At 48.1% G+C, this 20,701-nt stretch overlaps 1 protein-coding gene across 3 annotated transcripts in view; it reads left to right on the forward strand.

Moving 5' to 3' along the window:
• Positions 1–20,701, forward strand: part of BLACAT1 (BLACAT1 overlapping LEMD1 locus) — a 68,519-nt gene that overhangs the window by 12,325 nt on the left and 35,493 nt on the right. The gene's annotated exons all lie outside the window — the stretch shown is intronic.

The raw sequence follows: 20,701 nt of genomic DNA on the forward strand, positions 1-20,701 counted from the left end.
CCCCCATCTCCACAGCAAGGGGACTAGGAAGGAACTAGCCAGGTGCTGGCAGCAAAGCTCAACCCAGCCAAGGCGGAGGGGCATGGTGAGCAAGGAGCAAGCCTTCACCCTCCACACCATGGGCGGCGTGGCCATTCCAAATCCCCTCGAGCTGGGAGATTCCTCTGCACCAACCCTCTGTGGGCAATGGACGTCGAGCAGCCTGGTAAAGCCCACGGGGCTGTGGATGCAGGAGTGAAAGTCTAGCTTGCATTCAGTGGCAAAGGGGTGAGGGCTGAACGGAGCTGAAAGCCGGGTCCTGCTCTTAGGCAAAGCTTGGAGCATACCCACTGTGTGTCCAGAGCTGGGGTCGGAAACATTAAGCGGGTTGAAGGATCGAAGGATAAACCCCAGTGGCCTGGTTCTCTGCTCTATAGTGCCTTCTGTAGGTGCATAGTTTGGAAGAACAGATGGGACCATTCGGAACACCTGATCTGCTACCTGCAAAACCCAGGGCAGACAGCCTCAGCCAGTGATCCCTGCATCCAGCCCATACCTCCTGGGTGAGCCGGAGCACATCTACCTCATGTGTTCACGTATGCCTCTGCAAAGCGTGGGCACTTCGACTTGGGGTCGTTTCACACCCCCCTTGCAAAGGATAGCGCAAGGAGCCAGGCAGAGGAACCGGGCTCAATGTCTCTCAAACATCTGCCTGAGCTGAGGAGTCATTTATCCTGGGGATAACTATGAAAGTTCCAGATGGAAACGACCTAATGAGGTCATCAAGCCGGGCCCCCATCCCAGCGAGAGCAGCAGAACGGCCTGGGGCATTCTTCCAGACTGCCTGGTTATTAAACAAAAAGGAGAAGCTAATCGTACGAATACTTAGGATCAAACCCTCCCGTTACACTGGTGTAACGGTGTCACGCCATTGAACTCTGTGGAGTTACTCTGGATTTACACTGTGGATGTTTGGCTTCTTGCACTTCTCTAGCACACTCAGGATGTGAGCCAAAGCATATTGAAGTCAGTTGAAAGATTCCCATTGATTTCAACAGGCCCTAAAGCTTAAAAGCCCTCTACAGACTAGAACTAGTTAAGCCCCCTAACACTCCTGTGATAGAAAGCAGTATCCAGCCGCTCCAATCATTTTGATGGGTATCCCTCTGTAAACCTGCCACCAGGTCAAAAGCCTTTTCAGGGAGCACTGAAGGGGTTAACCCCTTTGCACCACACACCCCTGCAAACTCCTGTGGCAGTTCCCCACCCTGCCCCTCCATCATTTTTCAGCCAAGCCCAGGCCTGCCAAGCAATTGAAAGCCTCAGTGTCTTTGCTTCACATCCAGCAGCACCAGATGATTGAATCTTGACCTTTATGGCTCAGGTTTATTAACTCCCTGTCCCTATCCGTGAGGATTGAGCATGCAGAGACACAGAGGAGACAAAGAGAATTTCCAGTGCACAGCCAGGGATTGTGGTGAGCTGAAATTTGCACCGTGGAAGAATCATTCCAGGCTGGGTTAATGTCGGAGTGTGTCGGTCGCTAGAGCTGAACAAATAATGAGCAGCTCACAATTTATTCTATGACGGTGGGCCCAGATTTTTAAAAAGGAGCTCTGCACCTAGCAACTCCCTTCTGCAGGACAATGGCAGCTACTGGCTACTGAATGTTTTTGGCATTCCAGAACAAAGTGGAGGTGCCGAAACGGAAGCTGAACTCTTCTGATAATCTAGCCCAGTGCTTCATTCTCCTCTGGTAGAATGCCCGCAGGCTGATCATGATTTTCCCAAATATGTTTGTTGTTTGCATTTATTCAATGACTGTCCTATTGGATTGTGTTTACCTGACGGTTCTGTGGGAGAAGATTAGAATTCTGAACTGTGCTGTGCAGTTGCAACCAGTCAGATAAGCCATTCAGTGTGGCTTTCTGCTTCCTGACTGGATAAACTTGTGCAAGCAGTTTGCTTTGGATGTTTGTGGAAAGCAAACACCAAGGTGCTTGGATATGATGGTGAAGGGCCCTGTAAAGTAGATAGATAGATAGATAGATAGATAGATAGATAGATAGATAATGTCTATGGGGAAAGCAAGCAAGCAAGAAAAAATGGGTGTGAACATGGCCAAAGCAAATTCATTAAAAAAACTTAAATGAACATTTGCAGACAGTGCCTTGCAATAGTTTTCCCAGGTCTGTCCACCCCTAAATCACAGAGCTTCTTGCTGGAAAGGAAAAAGTGAGGGCTCTGTGTGTGAGAGAGACACACCAAGAGATGAGTGTAAGTCTGTCTGTGGATTCAGAGCCCCTCAGAAGCGCCCTCCCCCCGCCCCCGCTCCCAACCTGCACCACCGGAGGTAGAAGCTGCCTACTAAAGCATGACGGGGGGCCAGCAGTCTGCAAGGTCTGCAGGGGGATATTGATTAGTTTTACAGTGTAAACTGACAGAGCCTATTTGGGTGATGTAATGAAGACAGATGATCCCGGCCTCTCGCTGCTCAGCTTCAGGGAGGGAGGAAAATCATAAATCGGATGCTGGAGATATACTCTATTGCTCTCCTTGTCTCGCCCCTATTGCTCGTCTAGTCTCCTCCACTCTGCCTGTCTCTATTCCTCTCTCTGTTCCTTTCTTTCTCCCTTGTTCCTCTTCTTGCCCTCTCTGCCCCTGACTGTCTCATCTAGGCCCGTGGTTTCTATAGTGCCTCTCACCATTGCGCCTGGTCTCCAAACTGGCAAATGGGTTCAGCTCACACTGCTTTATTCCTTGGCCTTCTCTAGGTGCCCCGTCCAGATGCCCTCACTCACATGCCCAGCGCCAGTGAAGGCAATGGGTCGAGGCATGCCGATCTCCCTGCACACAGGGGATCTCACTGCCTTCTTCACCATGAACCAAGGCCAGCTAGGGTGACCAGATAGCAAGTGTGAAAAATCAGGACAGAGGGTGGGGGATAATAGGCCTCTATATAAGAAAAAGTCCCAAATATCAGGACTGTCCCTATAAAATCGGGACGTCTGGTCACCCTAAGGCCAGCCCTACTTAAAAGGGGACATAACTCCATGAGTGATCAATGGGAGGTGTGCCTGCTCATAACCAGACCAACCTCACCTTCCAACTGCCTCCTTTCTCCTTCTCGTTCCATCTCACTCCCTTTTCTCATTCGCTTTCTTGCCTTCTCCAGCTCTGCTTCACTTGCCCGACACATTATTTCTTAAGTTCCCTAATATCAGGAGTTGAACTGAGCATTTCCTTTCCCCCTGTGGTTGATAGACAGCCATCTCCTCTTCTGCACCTCAGGGATCCTGCTAATGAAAAGACAAACCAGCAGCCAATATGTGTCCTATCTGCTAGCCTAACACGCTACAAAACACACCCCCTCGCCAATGGACGAGGGGCACAGAGTAAATAAGGAGCATTGCTCAGAATAACAGTATCAGGGAACTATCTGCACTGTAGTCAAGCACAGCACCTTATCCTGGGGCTCATTCAGTGTCCACTAAGTCCGGGTGTTAGAAGCTGATGAGTTCTTTTCACAGGAAAAGTTTGACTGTTTTAGTAACTAGCAGATGGTGGGTTTCTTTCCCAGTACAGACCAGTTCTACGTAATTGAATTCAAGCTTGCAGGGTTGCCTACTTCAAGTGTTCAAATAGCATATGTCAGTCCCATAAAATCATGCGAGTGGCTTAAAATTCACGCCATTTAAAAAAAGAAGATAATACATTTTTGATTCTTTTTATTTTGGACCGTTTAGGACATTGTGTTTTCAAGCTTTTCTCCACAACCATGAAGACTGGATATTTACTTTTTAAATTGTTTTAATGTGAGATTCTCCCATCATCACAGGACTGCAAGGGCTGGGGCTTGAAGAAAATCACCCAATATCACACGACTTGAGATAAAATCACAAGAATTGGCGAAAGTGTTAAAGTAAGAACATCCGATCAAATCAACAAAACGTCATGAGAGTGATTCTCCTCTCAAGCTGACTTTCATAGACGTTAAGGACAAAAGGGATCCCTGTGATCATCCCAGGCCAGAGGATTTCACTTAGCAATTCCTGTACCAAACACAATAACTTGTGGGCCAGGTAGAGCGTATCTCTTGGGAGTTGGTCCAATGATTAATTACCCTTGCTGTTAAAAATTTACACCAGTTATTCCTGATTCACTGGGTATTACTCATCCTGAGATCATTAAGACCTCATGACTTGGAGATAATTGGTAAAATCTTGCAAAATCCAGGGGAAATTGCTTTCCAGTTGCACAATTCCCAGCTCCCAACAGCCAAGCAGAAAGGCACTCGTGTCCATTTGGACATTCATGGCAAAAGAATATTGTTTCTTCCTGGGCTAATGGAGCTAATTTCATAAATGGATCCAACTCCTGCTCTCACTATGTGTGGAGAGCTGCCAGTGATGTTAATGAGAGCAGTATGAGAGGACAGAAGGTCCTAGGCGGCCCACCATTTGGAAGAAAATAAATCTAAAAATAGGACACTCCAGGTAACATAGATAGCTATTATTGGACGCAAATGTGTTGTAATCACAGCAGTGAACCTCTTTAAAACCCGCAGAAGAATATCTCACATATCATAACAAGAATTCACAAGCGTGCAATCAATTGCGAGGATATTTTTCTGGCTCTTCTGAGCATTGCTAGAACATCATTCCTTAAATTCAAACCGTAGCCCCTCACTGGAGGGATCTGGTCTCTGAATGGCATTGAGTTGGTGGCTGTTAGAAGGCAAATTTTAGAGGTCCTTTTCCAGGTAGACTATCAGATTCAGTGGGAGTTTGCCTGTTTAAGGGCACTTGGTCACAGGTGAGTAAGGAGCATAGGACGTGATTCTTTGTGAGTTAATTTTTAAATAAAGGCAAGACTGGCCCAGTCTTACTCTGGGAGTAGCTTGCTTCATGTATTTCAATGGGGCTGAGGTACTACACAACATGAGTGAGTGGGCTCAGAATAGAACCCTGAGTGACCAATTACTCTCTAGTTGGTTGTCAATTTGCAAACTGCCTTGGGCCAAATTGTGACCCCCTTCCTCACTTGTGTGACCCATTCTTCACCTATTAAAGCCAATGGGGCGACTCTTGTGCGTTACTGCTCCCCAACGGCAGGGAAGCGTTCGCAGGCCAGCCCTGGGTGTATTAAAGGTATTATTTCCAACTCATGCTCTCTGCCAGCGTCCGTCAGTCTATCATTCCTGGCTCTGGCAATCTTGTGCACTATGGGCAAAGCAAACACCTCCTGTGCCTGGCAGAACAGTCTGACTGTTCCCACAAGCTTGACCCTCGTAGCAAATCATTGCTTGGTGGCAGTTCACTTACGGAAAAATATAAGCAAATCTTATATGACACGTTTATTTTTGCCATCTCTTCATTAGCTCAGAGCAAAAATCCTGCCAAGCTGCATTGTTGGGAATTATGCAAATGAAGGACATCAAGACAATTTAGAAAAAAAAACCCTACAAACGAGGACAACGTCAAAGCTGAACTGGTGCCTGAAGATGACAAAACTCTCATGTTGCTACTGGTTTGGGGTTACATAAAATTAATTAGCAATAGCGAAGTCCCTGGTGGACTCCATAGATTCTCTGGCATTTCTCCCTTTCCGCAGCATCTCAGACACTTATCTCTTCCATGCCACCCTGGCCTCTTCTCCTCCCTGCTTTGGACGCAGTGAAGCTGATTTGAGTCAGATCCAGTCTGATCTTCACTTGCTGCTGAAGGCTCTGAGCTGGGCTTTAATTGTCAGGTTTGCTAGGCAGCATTCAGACAGGCAGCAGGGTCCCCTGCTTGAATCTATATATGGGCTTTCTCACTCCCTCTGCATTAGCTTCAAGCAGGTCCTACTCCTCCACTTCCTAAGCTTTACTAGGCTATATCATTCTAACCTCACCTCCTGCTATCTGTGGTCTCGTATGGACTGGCCACCACACTGTGGCATAGGTGCTGGAACAAGGGATGCTGGAGGTGCGGGTGCGCCCCCGGCTTGAAGTGGTTTCTCTCATATACAGGGTTTACAGTTTGGTTCAATGGCTTTCAGCACCCCCACTGTACAAACTGTTCCAGCACCTATGCACTTGGGGATGTCTACACTGAAATCAGAGGCGTCGTCGCAATCCAGGTAGCCACACCCATGCTAGCTTTAATTGAGCCAGCACAGCTAACAATGGCAATGAAGATGCAGTGGCACAGACCCTGATGTGGGGTAGGATCACAAGTACATACCCAGGGTTTGGGACAAGCTTGTGCAGCCCACATTGAAGATTGCATCACCACATCTTCCCTGCTCTTTTTAGTTGTACTAGCTAGATTAGCGCAGGTGTGTCTACATGAGCTGCAATCACACAATGTAGTCATCCCCTGAGTGTACAACAGGGACCTTTCATCACTTCCTGGGCATCAAAAATAGGCATCGACAAAAATCCTTGGTGTAACCCTATTGATCCCCGTGGATTTATGTCAAGACTGAATTGAACACATAGAATTTCCAGATCTAAAAGAGCAGGTAGGTCCTGTCTAGTCCAGTGCAGGATTGTTTCCTGTTCTACATTGTCTAGCATTGGCCCCAGTCTAGTTTCAAATGTCCCAAGCAAGTGAGGCTTTCCCTGCTCCCTTTGTGAGATTGTCTGCAGGCTAACAGAACTCACTGTCTGAGCCGCCTAGTGCAAGACTTCACAATCCCGTTTAGAAGCCCACATTGGAAAAGTGGACATGTCTTTGTATCTGGGATGATGTCAGATAATGCAGTCCTACCCCCAGGTCTGAATTCAGTGGGGCAGCAGGGGTGTAAATAAGAGTAGAGTGTGGCCCACGCTGTAGGTTTTAACCCTGAATAAATACATATTTAATAATCAATCATTACAGTCACACCATGCAGTACCGGCTTTATGATATCTAAAGTGAATGCAGAAGTGATAGTGATGGCAAAACCAAACCAAACCCAAACTGGTTTGCCTTTGCTTGTGCAAAACTTCATAGGGATGAATGTGTGTGTGTGTGAGAGAGAGAGAGAGAGAGAGAGAGTGAGAGTGGGTGGGTATTTTATTTCCTTTTGTTTGCAAATTGAAAGCCAGGATGTGTATTTAATTCTATCTGAGCCCACAAATCCTGAGGTGGGGATTGAGAGCGGTTCCAGTTTGGGTCCATAATGAAGAACCTGAACATCAAGCATTTCTCTAGTATACCTTTTTAGAGCCAGGATATCCTGGTGATGGACATTACAGAGATAGAATCACGGGTAAGGTTGAGGGAAGAAAGATATGCAGGGGCGTGCGTGGATGTGTGTGGAGAGGAGAACAGTCATTTCCATAAGACGCTCATGCCCAAGCAATTATTGGAAGTGGAAAAATGATGTTTCCCAATCAAATTTGAATTGTGCAGACTAGCGTTCAGAAAAACACTGAGGGAGGCAGAAAACAGCGGGGGATACACACTTCCATCCTCACTTTGCTAATTACATTCATTAGAGAAAGAACGCTGCCTCTGATTTAGAACTATGTTGGCTATTTTTAATTTCCCTGCCTGTTGAAAGCAGAATTTAGAGCATTGTAAAAGAATTTCCCCCCTGGGCCAGATTCTCTTTTTTCATCTGTCTTGATATAAAGGGAAAGGGAAAAAAAAACCCAAAGAGGGAAGGATTATAGTGGGGGTGGGGGGCAGAGAAAGAGATCAAGCAAATTAATTCTCTGCTTCTTTCCCTTGGAATGATTTAGGGTCTTAAAGGAGCTTTCTAACTGGGTAGAATGCACAGATCTGTGCGCTGTCCTAGCAGAAGGTAACAGTGTGAGACTGTGCAGAGAATGCAAAGATCTCATCATAACATCATTGATGCAGAAGTGTTCCCTGCTCCCTGGCCCAATGAGGAGAGAGCAAGAGACAGAGGATAATTTATTCAATAACCTCACATTCAGGTTGCAGGCTCCCTTCCACTGCCTGTGTGGGAGGGAGGTCTCTTCATATCTCCCCTTCTACCCGCCTCCCTCCCACCCCTGTTACCGCACACACACACACACATCCATACAATTCCCTTACAATTAGGAAGACACCTATTCAGCACCGCTCTTATTGCTGGGCTTTTGTTCCTCCTCGTCTTTGCTGGCAAAGCTATTCCCTCTGCAAGTCTGTGTTCAGCGCTCAGTGGTTTGTTATGTTGCTTTTCCTAATCTCTACCAAAGAATTCCACTCCCACTGAAGTCCTGAAATTAAGGCTGCAGGGAGGAGAGGAAAAAAAAAAAAAAAAAGAAGGAAAAAGTAAGACAGCATTTTTTCTTCCTTTCTTTGTTAAAAAGTCTTGCATCATGGAAGTGTGTGTGTGAGGGATGGTGAATGGGAATGTGTACATATATATATGTACATATACCTACAGAATATGTATTGCACAGGTAATATAGATGTGCATCTATATGTGATCAGCTAAAAGAAATTTAAGTTCTTTATCTGTTTTTGTTAAGTATTGTGTGTGTGTGTGTGTGTGTGTGTATATATATATATATGCAGTCACACTGCATACCATGCATGCAGTTTACGTATGTACTTGAAATACTTATGTTCATGTGTATATATGTATGATCTGCTTCAATAAAAGTTCTCTTTGTTTTATTCAGGTATCAATGAAATACACGTATGTGTGTAAATTTGAGTGTGTATATACCTATGTGTATCTGTGTAACACATATACATGTACACTGCACTGTGTACTATGCATGAAGTTTACATGCAATTCTTATGCCAATGCATGTGTGTAATTAGCTAAATTAAATATAAATTCTTTATCTGTTTTAGTCAAGTATCAAAAGTGCATCTGTGTGAATGTGTTTGAATATGCATGTGTGTGTATATCTATCTATACATCGTATACTGTATATGAAATGCATACGTTCAGGTATATATGTGTGATCAGCTAAAATATAAGTTCTTCATCAGTTGTAGTCAACTATCATGTGTGCATGAATGTTTGTGTGCATATATATATATACAGTGTATGATATGCAAAATATAGGTAATGCATATGTTCATGTATATGTGTGTTCAACTAAAATAGATTTAAGCTATTTTACCTGTTTCAGTCAGTATCAATCCTTGGTTGTAGGCAAAGAGGAAAGATAAATTCCCTGGTTAGTTCAGAAGTATATTTTTCCTCATGAGTATGAACTGAAGGATGAAGAGCTGAAAATTGTTCGTGAGTGTGTTTTGCTGGACATCCTTAAGTCCTTTAAGAAAATAATTGTTACTGGGATAGGTGGAGACCAGTATTTCCACAAGAGATTCCCCTAAGAAATCCTTGTTCTTTATCTGAAAACTTACAGTTCAAATACTAGTGCTAAAAAAAGAAACCCATTGTGTGTGAGAGTCCCTGGATTTCCTAATGAGGAATGAGGCAATCCCTAGTTTAACAAACCAAAAAAACCAAAGCAAGAATATGGTGAATATAAGAATATTAATCAGAATGGTCATGGTGACTTCTGCACAAGGAAAGGGAATTAACTCCTTTCAAATAGGAATTTACCTTGATTTCATTGTCATTTCATTTCTGTGGTTATTTTGTATGTGCATGGTCCTGAATATTGACTTCCGATGGCTGGTCTGGTCCAAAGAGGCTAAGAGGTCTCCTGTGGTTTGTGCATTGATTTGGGTGCTAATGCTAAAGAGACTCTGTGTGTGTGTGTGCATGGACTGTGCTAGCCTTTTGAGAAGAATAATTATTTTTCTCTATTGGAAGCTACAGCAGAGGCAACAAGGAGGGAGAGAGGGGGAGAAAAAGACAAAGGGAATGAGAGAGGGAGAGAGAGAAACCCCTGAATCCAGACCTGCAAGTACTGTCTTAAAAAAATAACCCCCATAAGGCCATAAACTGAGGATTGTCCAGCCCGTGCATTCAGTAGGCGGCAAGGCAGGTCGGGCAGGGGACACTTACTTTCTGAATTCTCAGGGCATCTGCAAATTCTCTAGGGAGAAGAAATTGGTGGCAATTTGGGGCCTGTTCCTGCTCCCCTTGGCTTCTCTGGGAGCAGGAGCTGTCTCTTTCTTTGTCCGTCCCCACCCCTGTGAATTTGCTCCAAGGAGCCCCAAGGAGCTGTGAATTTGCTCTGTTGAAGGAAAGCTCACTGGCTGCCTTACGCAGACGCGGTGAATGAAAGTCCTGCTGGGAAGCGCAGGCTTCTTCCTAGGTCCCCATTGTTCCCTCTGCACTATCGCGCTGATCAGCGAGCGCCAAGCCATGGCCGTCGTGCTGGCCATTGAGTCTGGATGGATCCGTCGCGTCTCCACGCCTCTCTCACTGCTCTCCTCGTAGACGGGGATAGGTTTCCAAATGCCACATTTCACTTGCTGCCCAACGCAGAATTAAGCAGGCATTGATCGTCGGTTTTGCTGGGGGGTGGGTGGGAATGACATGAAATTGAAGCCAACTCAGCCTTTAGATGAACCTACATCAGCCCCGGTTATTTCCTTCTGGGCTCTGATGCCAGGGAGATGGGCGCATTTGAAGTACCTCAATTAGACAGGCAGAGCAGTTCCAGACACAGCACGGAGAGCTCACAGCTCTGAGCCCTCTTGGAGCTGGAGTCTCCTCTTACTGGTACTGGCGGACGTCAGGAGTAACACCAACCAAGTCTGTGGGCCTGGTGCCGCTGTCGCTGACACTGCTGTAAACCAGGAGGACCTGTATTGCAGGCAGTGGGGTTTCACAGATGTAAAACTGACAGGAGAAAAGAAGTGGGTCCTTCACCTCCAAAGGAATGGAGCTAACTCGAAAACCTGCTGGAGAAGTACGTTCATCTCCCCGACCAACTGCCCTGCAGTTAGGGGGTTTCAAGTAGGACCAGAATAAGAAATACTGGAGTGAGCTCTCAACGAAAGGGAGCTGTTTTTCCTGGGGGGACCTTCATGTTCCCAAAGAGGGGAGCTGTTGCCCTGGGGGGGGGGGAGGTGCCTTAAAGTAGGAGAGCTGCTCCTTTGGGAGGGAAGGGCAAAGTCTTATATCGGGAGAACTGATGTGTGGTGTCTCCAGGTAAAAGTACAGCTGGGTAAGAGGGTCCTTGGCATCTCCAAATGGGGAGAAAGTTGTTCATGAGGGAAGGAGTCTCCAGCATACTTCATCACTCCACCTCCTCCCCAGCAATCCTCCTCTCTCCAGGGGGCTGGGGAGAAGCAGCAGCCGCAGCCCCCTCCATAATCCTCTCTGGAAAACCTATTGAATGCATCCTTCTCTCCATTCACCCATTTAATCCATCCCCGGGGAAAAGCATCGTTGCTGCTGCTGCAGCTGTGGGCCTTATTTTCAAAAGACGAGGTGCCAGCTGGGCTGAGGCTGGGATTCTTATTACAGGTGTGCAGGGAGCGGGGGATAGGATCTAATAATGGAGTGTGGTTGCTTCCTCGCCCGTCAGACCTTCTCCTCCACCACCAGAGATCACTGCTGGCACAAGCAACCACCTCCCTCCTTCCAACCCCTCCTGGGGGAAGTGCCTTTGTCCACTGGCTGAAGACCAACCCGAGCTTGTCCACAATGTCCTAAGCCAATATCAGCCCTAAGCTTGGGCTGCTATTGAATCCTCTTGCTGCTTCAGCAGCCAGCAAATCTCCATTGAGAAAGATCTCTGTGGGGATGGCACGATACACTGTGGACCCTTATTAGCTCTTAAAGGGCCTCTGCTCTTATTCCCTCCCCACTTCTCTCCCAGATGCATTTCCCTTAATGGTGCAAACATTCAGGAGTGGAGCCAAACTTTGAGGCTCACACCCGGATTCTCCAGGTCTCTTTCTCTCAGGACTCTCCAGATTGTGTGCTCCTCAGGGTAGGGTCCTAGCAAAACCTTGTGTGGTAAAGTGTTAGGCACAGCCGTGGTGTCATAGGAGTCATGACAGTGGCCAGGTGGAGGACAGGGTTTCAGGCATGGCCAGAGTGGGGAGACCACCAGGCCACGAGAGGAGACCACAGGACTGATGAAATGATGCAAACTCCAGGTGTTTTTACATTATTGTAAGTCTCTGGGGCATCCCTGCAGAAGCAGAATGGTCCTGTTAATTCAGAACACTGGGCCTCCCCGAGTGTGAAATAATCATTCACTGTCTGCTGGGCTAGAGAAGGTGACCTAGCAGGGATTTGCCAACACCAGCTTTTGTGGGCCACCTTTGGCATGGGCTTACCCTGGAGTCAGTGAGGCTTCAGAGAGGAGCTGTAAATCAATGGCCCTAGGAGTCTAATCCAACCTCACCCAGTCCTGGGTATGTATGCAAACTAGTGCAAGGCCTAGCACAAGGCCTCTCTCTCTCTCACCCACATGCCCTCTCAGGCACACACACACATACACAGAGCTTCCTCTTCCCACGGGGATCGTGGGTGGGTGCAAACTACAGCAGTGAGGGCACAGAGGTGGGGGAGTGAAAGCGACCAAGAGCAAGTGAATCCAAACAAATGAAATCCAGCGAGGATCGTTTTAATCCAACTTGTTCCAGCAGCTGCCTCAGCTAATTATTCTCCAGCCAGCAATGGTGGAATGTCAGCAGGGGGCATCTCCCCCGCGCTTCACCGGAGATTGGGCTGGTGTTCCTGGGTGTGATTTACGTTCATTTCCCCCCTGCCCACCTCCACACACACACACCTTGCAGGAAAATATTACAAAATAATAATATCAAGCCCTGAGCAACAGAGTCTGAGGCGAATGCATGGGGAAGTCCAAGCCACAGCTATCCTCTGGGAGTCTCCTCTCATCTACCCCCGTGTAAATCAGGAGGAACTTTGTGGGGCTGAATTGCTGTAAGGCAGAGGGCTATCAGGTTGGCTTGATAAAGAGGACTCTTTGATCAGATGCTTCTTTCACTTACTCCAGCATGACTCTAGCCACGTCAGGGTCCGTGAGAAGAGAATCAGGCCCTATTTCTTTACTAGATGGCCCTGAAACGAATCCTTGTGTCCAAGCACTACCTCACCCCAAATGAAGGTGGAATCTGGATTCCAGATTCAAATTTCAAGCCTACCGCCCTTCTCTTCAATGGGCCAAATCAAAGCCCAATATCCCATCAGGCAGCAGCTCTGAAGAGGAGGTGGGAGAAACCGGATCTGAAGTCCATGGCTTGGGCCCATGTGTATTGTGAATCCTGGTTAGTTCCCTACTGTGTGGCAGTGAAGCTACACGAGATGGCGTTTTCAGATCTGGTGTGATTATCTTTTTCGAGGGCAGGGGGGCAGGCTAGGATCGTGTTTGGACTGGAGTTCAGCTGCTGATATTGGAGGGACCAGAACAACCAACCCCCCATTCTATAAGCCTAATTCAGGCAGGACTCCCCACTGGAGTCAATGGAGAGATTTGCAGAAGTGATGGCCTGAGGTCTGGGTCCATTCTTCTCTGCCCCTCTTAATTCAGTTCTGTCACATCCCACAGACCAGGGATCTCCTCTGCCGAAAAGGATGGACAAAGGCAGGTGGGGACAAGAGCTGTGGGACTGGCGTCTTCCAGGCCTCAGGCTTCCATCACTGGAAACCCCAATGCAAACAGTGGTAGTTGTCTCCTGCCCGCGGTAGTTCGTGCATGCCCTGGGCTGGTGATGGGGGTCTGGCTGAGTCTTGTCTTGCCTGTGCCAGGGATGAGTGGGGCAGATCAGCCTCGGAGCGGCGGTACACCCCATGGAGCAGGCAGAGGGCCAGCCGGGTCAAGAGGGAGGAAGTGCAGCTGGCTATTCAGTAGGCTGGATTGGAAGCAGCAGCCCAGGGGTTACGGGTGGCTGCTCCTCCCCATTCCTCACAGGCTGGACTGCCAAGTGCAGTGGGCGCAATGCGCTCCGGCTCGCAGATGGACGCCCCGGGAGATTAAATTCACTTTGTTCCCTGTTGGGGGTCAGAGGTTTATATTGGAAGCTGAACCAAAATCTCCAGGGCCCGATTCTCTCAGGCTCTGCTGTGACACGTCCGCTGCAGCTAGCCGAGTCGCTCCTGCATTACTCTGCTGGAAGGGAGAGCAGGATCGAGCCCTTTCCCTCCCAACGAGGGACCAGGTTACCCCCTGTGTAAAGCTGCTGAAGTCAGTGGAGTTACCCCAGCGCTGGACTGGGATTCCCGGAGCTCTGTGGGCAGAGGCGGCGTGAAAGGCGGGTGTGAGTTACAGGGCGGTAAGTGGGGCCAGGCAAGGCTGAGTTGCTGTAACCTACACCCTGGGAAGGTGTCAGTTAGACCAGGCCTCTCTGAATCTGTCTCTCAGCACACTTTCCCCGCCCCTTTTTTCTTTAACTTCCCTCTCTAATCTTCTCTCTCTCTTTGCCCCTCCCCTCTCCTCACATCCAGCTCGCTGAGGCATCACTTACAGTCTGGCAATTTTCCTCTCTCCCCATTACCAAGTCAAAGTTGCTGGGGATTAAGCAGGGAGCCAAAGGCTTAGACCTTCCCTGAGTCTCCCTTTGTGTATCTCTGGGCGCAGCGTCCTTCATGTCTCTTGCTTTCGCCTACCCCCCCCAAGACCTCATCTTGAGCTCTCCACCCCTGCTTCAGGGGCCCCTTTCTGGCACTCGGTGAGGATGAGAGTCTTGTGGGGTTTCAGCCCCACTCCCCTTTGCAGAGAAACCCAGCTCGGTTGTCGAGATTCAAATTGCTTGGCTGAGTTCTTGTTGGGGGTGAAATGACACGGTGGGAGCCAGTTGCGGGGGGCACATGCTCTGCTCTGGCGTTTATTATAGCTTCATACCAGTGGGGAGGGGAGATGAACCAGCAGGGCTCTGTCTCAAGCTATGGCAGAGACAGCCCCAGGCTCCCCAGCTGCATGAGGTGTATGAAGAGTTAAAATTTGTCTCCACCTCTATCCCCTCTTTGCTGCCTCCATAGTGCCAGGCCATGGGTCTGAACCAAGCCCTCAAATGTGACATCTGCAGCCCTGAACCTCGGGGCGGTTTGGTACCCAGGTCAGAACTTGGCTGCTGACCCAAGACCCCACAGACTTGGCGGAGGTTCAGATCTAGGTCTAAACCTTGGAGATCAGCAGCCAGCCCGAAGTTCCTTTTCCAATAGCTTCCCCTTCTCTCTCATTTTCTGAGCTTTGTGTTAATCCTTTGGAAACGACCACCTTCACCCTCAGCCTCCTGCATAGGCTGGGTGGCAATCTCAGATTGATGGCTCATCCCTCAGCCTTCCCTCCTCACCCCCACCGCCCTCGCATCGGGGAGGGGGGACAGGCAGAGGAGGTTGAAGAGCAGGGGCTGTGATGCAATTAAAGTGGGGGAGCCATAGATTGCACCCCCCCCGGCTGCCTTACCCTCCTCTTCCACTCTTCACCTCCACCAGCAGCCTGACCCCCTGGCCAAGAAGCCCCTACACCCACCCCCTCCAAATTTGAGTGAATGACATTGCAACCTGGGCACATGGTCTCAGCACCACTCAGGTTTGGCCAAACGGTTGGCAGCCCACAGCCTGAGTGGCCCCCTCGCTGGGCCGACCTATGTCGAAGTGCCTTCCTCCATGTCTTCCTCCCCTCTTGGCAGTCCAGCTCATCGACAGCCGCGTGGGTGCCTGCCACCTTCCGCTTCAAATCTCTGAGTAACTCAGCTCCGTCACCCGTGCCGTCATCACAGCATGCAGGGAGTACTGGAGGGTACAGGGGAAGGGGGTGAGCAGGAGCGGAGGCAGCATTTCCATTCAGTCCTAATACTGACTCCACTGTGTAGGTGGTCTGCTCCAGAAACAGCCCTCCGCAGCCTACCACACCAATTGCTCAAAGCACTCTTCAATGGGCGGGGGGGAGCTTACATCACCTCCTTGCTCCAACTTCTTGTGCTCCAGTGAGGAAGTTCATTTGAATGTGTTACTCCTCTGCACCCCTTAGGGACCGTAGACTCTTTGGCTGCAGCTGTTGTCTCATTCTCAGTGACAGAGCCCATTGCTCATCAGGCCCCCATGCTTGTGCAGATCTAGGCAAATTCCCCACTGGCTAAATCGCCTGCTATTGCATCTCCTCACTCGGAGCCTAGACTTAATTACAGCTGGTGCTGCTGGAGCTGAAATATCTGAGTCAGGGAGCGGTGCAAAATGGCACCGGAGGATCTTGTTAGTTAGTGAGTTACCTAGATTCCAGAGGGATGTTTTCTCTCTTTTAATGTTCCATGCAGTAATTTGATGGGCACTTTGCTGGAAGAGTTCTGGCCCATTATCTTATCCCTGCTCCCTGAGAAACAGCCAGAGGAAGTATCTAGGCTTTTCAATGAAGTTTAACGAACTCGGAGGTGATATACGTGGGGGTGAGCAGGGACTGTATGGACAGTGACACTCCAACACACCTCATCATGAACTTGGTGTAGTAACACCTACCTTTGCCAGGCTTTCCGAGATCAGAAACTCTCCTAGCAGCTGTCTGATTATCCTTAGCAGCCTAAATTAATCCGTAGTGGTCCAGATTCTCTGCTGATGTAAATTGGTGTCATTCCTTCCATGGACCAATGCCCATTTACACCAGCAGCGATTCTGGCCCCAGTATGTTTTTACAGCTTCCAACGGGCTTTAACTTAAGGTGAGCAAAGCAGGCAGCCTCCTTTAACCCTCTAGTTTGTGTTATAACAGAATAGTGGCTTCTTTTCAGTGTTGTTATTGTTGTTGTTGTTGTCATGCCTAGAGGCCCCACTATGCTATATGTGCCATCGTGCTAGGCGCAGTACACATATATCCTGAAAAGACAGTCACTGCCCCAAAGACCTCTCAGTCTGGACGAGCCTGGCCTAGCCAGTATGGAGAGAGAGAGAGAGAGAAGGAGAGAGAGAGAGAGAGAGAGAGAGAGAGAGTGTGTGTGTGTGTGTGTGTGTGTGTGTAAAAGCAACAGGACTGTTTTTGAGTGAATTTGGGCTTGTGGCTTTTTTTTGTAGAGGCTAAAGGGGACTCAGAGGTTCTGTCTGATCCAAGTGCATCCAGCGGATAGTGTCTCTGGTTAATACATTGCTGCTACATTTGTATCTGAGTATCAGTCATTTTGGTGCTACATGAGCTGTTTGATTGGAGATGACATCATGGCGGAGACCCTGTAATTAATGCAAACACATCATCATCATCATCATCATGTTTCTATGACGCCTCTGGCGTTTAGGGAATTGACGAAGCTCCTCCACTCCTGCCTGTTTCTGGAAAGTTTTCCAATGGTTCCCCAGCTGTGCCCCAGGTTTCTCAGCTCGGCTTCCACAGCTCTTCACCATGTTGTTTTTGGGCAGCCTCGCTTTTGCTTGCCTTCAGGTGTCCATCTTATTGCTACTCTGGTGATGGAATCAGTTCCCATCCGAAGCACATGACCGATCCATCTCCAACACCTCCTGACAAGGATGGTGCTCAGATACTCTTGGCTGCACTGTGTCAATAGATCTTGGTTTGAGATTGTTCTGGGCCAAAAGATACGGAGGATTTTTCTGAGGCAGGTTGTATGGAATGAAGACAGTCTGGACATGTCATACTTTCTCATTCCCCAGCATTCTGCACTATAAAGTAGTGTTGAAAGTACGCAGCTCTGATAAATCTTGGGTTTGGTTTTGGTGTTGTATTTTGATGATTTCCAGATTGTATTTAAGCTTTTGAAGGTGTTCCTGGCTTTATTGATTTTGTTCCAGATGTCCTGGCTTGTTCTACCATCCTGGCTGATGGTGCTGCCCAAGTATGTGAATGTTTCTACACACACAAGTCTCTCTAAATAAACTCTAAGGCGGTGTCTTAGAGAATGTTAGAAGCAGTGTTGTCTAATGGTTAGACCAAGGCACTGATAGAACTCCTGCATTCAGTTCCTGGTTCCTGGCAGCAAAGTGGTTAGAGCAAGTGAATCTGGGAGCCAAGACTTTGTTCTGAATCCCCCGGCTCTTTCAATGACTCGCCATGTGACTTTGGTCAAGTCATTAAATTTACCTGTCCCTCCTTTTCTCCATCCTTAAAAAGGGGGTGTTGTGAAGTTTATTCGAGGTTATTATGAATTTTTTAAAATTATTTTTATTAAAGCAGATGTAGATACAAAATAAGGTGGGAGAAGGTGATAATAATTCATAAATTATCAGAAACTATTGCGTATGACACAGGAGGTACAAACAGTATACAATGTGCATAGTAAATAAAAGTATATAATAGTATTAAATACAAAAGGGTTAATATCATGAACCCATTTTGAGATCCCCAGTTAGAAGGTGCTGCATTATGTAGCCAAGTCCCAATATAACTCATTGACTAGGGCATAGTAAGGCAGAATGGGGGTAAGGAAATGACTTTGCTACAAGGAAAGACACTCTCCAAATACCCAATTCATAGTACAAGTGGCTTAGAACCTCACCAACCCACTTCTGCAGTAGGTCCATAACCTCTGGTTGAGTTACTGAAGTCCTCAAACCTTGATTTAAAAAACTTCAAGTTAGACAGAATCCACCACTCATTCTAGTTCAAACCAGCAAGTGACTCGTGTCCCCCCATTGCAGAGGAAGGCAAAAAAAACCCAACAATCTGACCTGGGGGAAAATTCCTCCCCAAACCCAAATATGGTGATTAGTTAGACCCTGAGCATGTGGGCAAGACCCTGGGAAAGAATTCTCTGTAGTAACTCAGAGACCTCCCCATCCAATGTCCCATCTCTGGCCATTGGAGATATTTCCTAATAGCAGTCGCGGATGGGCCATATGCCATTGTAGGCAACCTTATCAAACCATCTCCTCCACAAATTTATCGAGTTCAGTCTTGAAACAGTTAGATTTCTTTGCCCCACTGTCTCCTAGCTCACTGACCTCCACTGCTCTCTTGAGTTATAACAGTGAATAGTTTAAAAAATAAGCAACACTTTCGGAAGGGCCCTCCTGCATCAAGGCATGCACCAGCTGCTAGGTGATGGGGGTCAGGAGGAAACTTTGCCTGGGGGTAGGTTATGCCATACGTGCAGGGTTTCTTGCAACTTCCACTGATGCATCTATCGCATTGTGGGAGACAGGATACCAGCTTAGATGGGTCCCAGGTCTGATCCAATCTGGCAGTTCCTGGATATCTATCTATCTATCTATCCTTCCTTTTATTTGTATTTATTTTTGCTATAATGCTATTTCTCTCTCCCTCCCCCTGGTAAGATGGAAATGGCAACGTGGCTCTCATTAGAGGCTCAAGAATGTGTGTAGTCATGGTGAACAATGAGAGCACAGAGGGGACAGAGGCAGGAGAAGAATGGGGCCTCTGTGGCACCTGGGAAGAGACTCTTTTGAATGTCTCAGCTCTTTGGAGGCCCAGGGCAGCAGTGGAATGAAAGCACCTGAGAAATGGGGGAGAGGGCTAGTGAAGGAAGACTTTGAGAAGCAGGCGGACGGCGGGAGGCAGCACTGAAAGCCTTTGGCTATACTAGGGCCTAAATTTGCATATTAATTGGGTATGTAATTTGAGACACTCCCTAGGGACAGATGTTCAGAGGGTGCTGAGCACCCGCAGCTAGCTGAAGTCAGTGGGAACAGCTAGGTGCTGACACTTTCTGAAAATCATACATTGAGGCAAGAGGATACAATTTCCAAAGGGGCCTGAGTGACGCAGGGACTCTAGTTCTATTGACTTTCAAGTAACTCCTGGCCAGATTTTCAAAGCCATTCAGGTGCCTAAAGATGCAAATAAACGTTTGATGTCAATGGGAGTTAGGAACCCAGCCTGCTTAGGCGCATTGAAAATCCCACTGCCTCTTTGCATCTTTAGGCACCCGAATGCCTTTGAAAATCTGGCCAGAAGTGATCCAAGAAACTTAAGGGCTTTTGAAAATGTTGCTCAGAATTTTCAGAAGGGTCCAGTTCCCAGTATTGGGACCAGATATTCCGAACAGCTCAGGCAGCTAAACAAGTGGCTGGATTCTCAGAAGAGCTCAGCTCGGTGGGAGCTTTTAGGAATAGCTGCCCATTGGAGTCCCGGTAAAAGCTGCTGGGCGCTGAGTGCTTCTGAATGTCTGTCCCTACCCCTGAGCAGAAGACAGTGGAAGCTAAGTATGCTCGGCATCATCAGAGCAGGCTGTGAACCCAGCAATCCAACAACCTGCTTACTGCATGCCCCCTCTCCACCCCAGTCCTCCAAAAAGCCCCCAGAGCTAAACATGCCCCACAGGGGAACTGCACAAGGAGGAGATAACGTGTGTTCAAGACTCAGAAGACTTGGGCCCCCAGTCAGATGTTTTCATTGTTTGCCCCTTGCCCAGACGCCAGTAAAAGCCTTTTTGACAAACAAAAGATTCGTCCCTGCTCCACCAAGTTCAGTGTTCTCAGGGCGAGAGAGGAACAGTGGAGCCAAGACTCTGTCATTTCAGTGACCGGGCCAGTGAGAAAAGGCAGGTGTAGCCCACCCCTGGAGATCTTAGGCCTGGGAGGGTGACATGTTTTGGGCGAGGGGGAGAGAACCGGCGGGGTCGGGAAGAAGAGAGAGAGAGACAGAATGTGGAAAAGTTGCTGTGAAAGGCTAGGGCCTGGTGATCCCTTGCAGGCTTACGGGCAGGGTGCTTTCCAAAACAGGAGTGATGAGGGGAGGAGAGGCTTATTCCTCCCCACCCCCACTCCCTGTGCTGGCAGCAATACCCCAGCACTGGGACGTGAGTAATACACATCCCACTGGGGGAGTTAGATCAAAGCCAGCGAAGTAGATACAAGAGGTTTCTGCTTCACAGACCAGAGAGGCTGGAGTTCAATAGAGCCTTTGTTACCCAGGCTCTTCAGAATTAAGGATGGAGAAATACCTGACCACCTGCCCCCCCATCCCCAGTCCCTGGGTGCTGAACCAT

Source organism: Malaclemys terrapin, chromosome 4 (genome assembly GCF_027887155.1).
Source record: "Malaclemys terrapin pileata isolate rMalTer1 chromosome 4, rMalTer1.hap1, whole genome shotgun sequence".
NCBI classification, from domain to species: domain Eukaryota; kingdom Metazoa; phylum Chordata; order Testudines; family Emydidae; genus Malaclemys; species Malaclemys terrapin.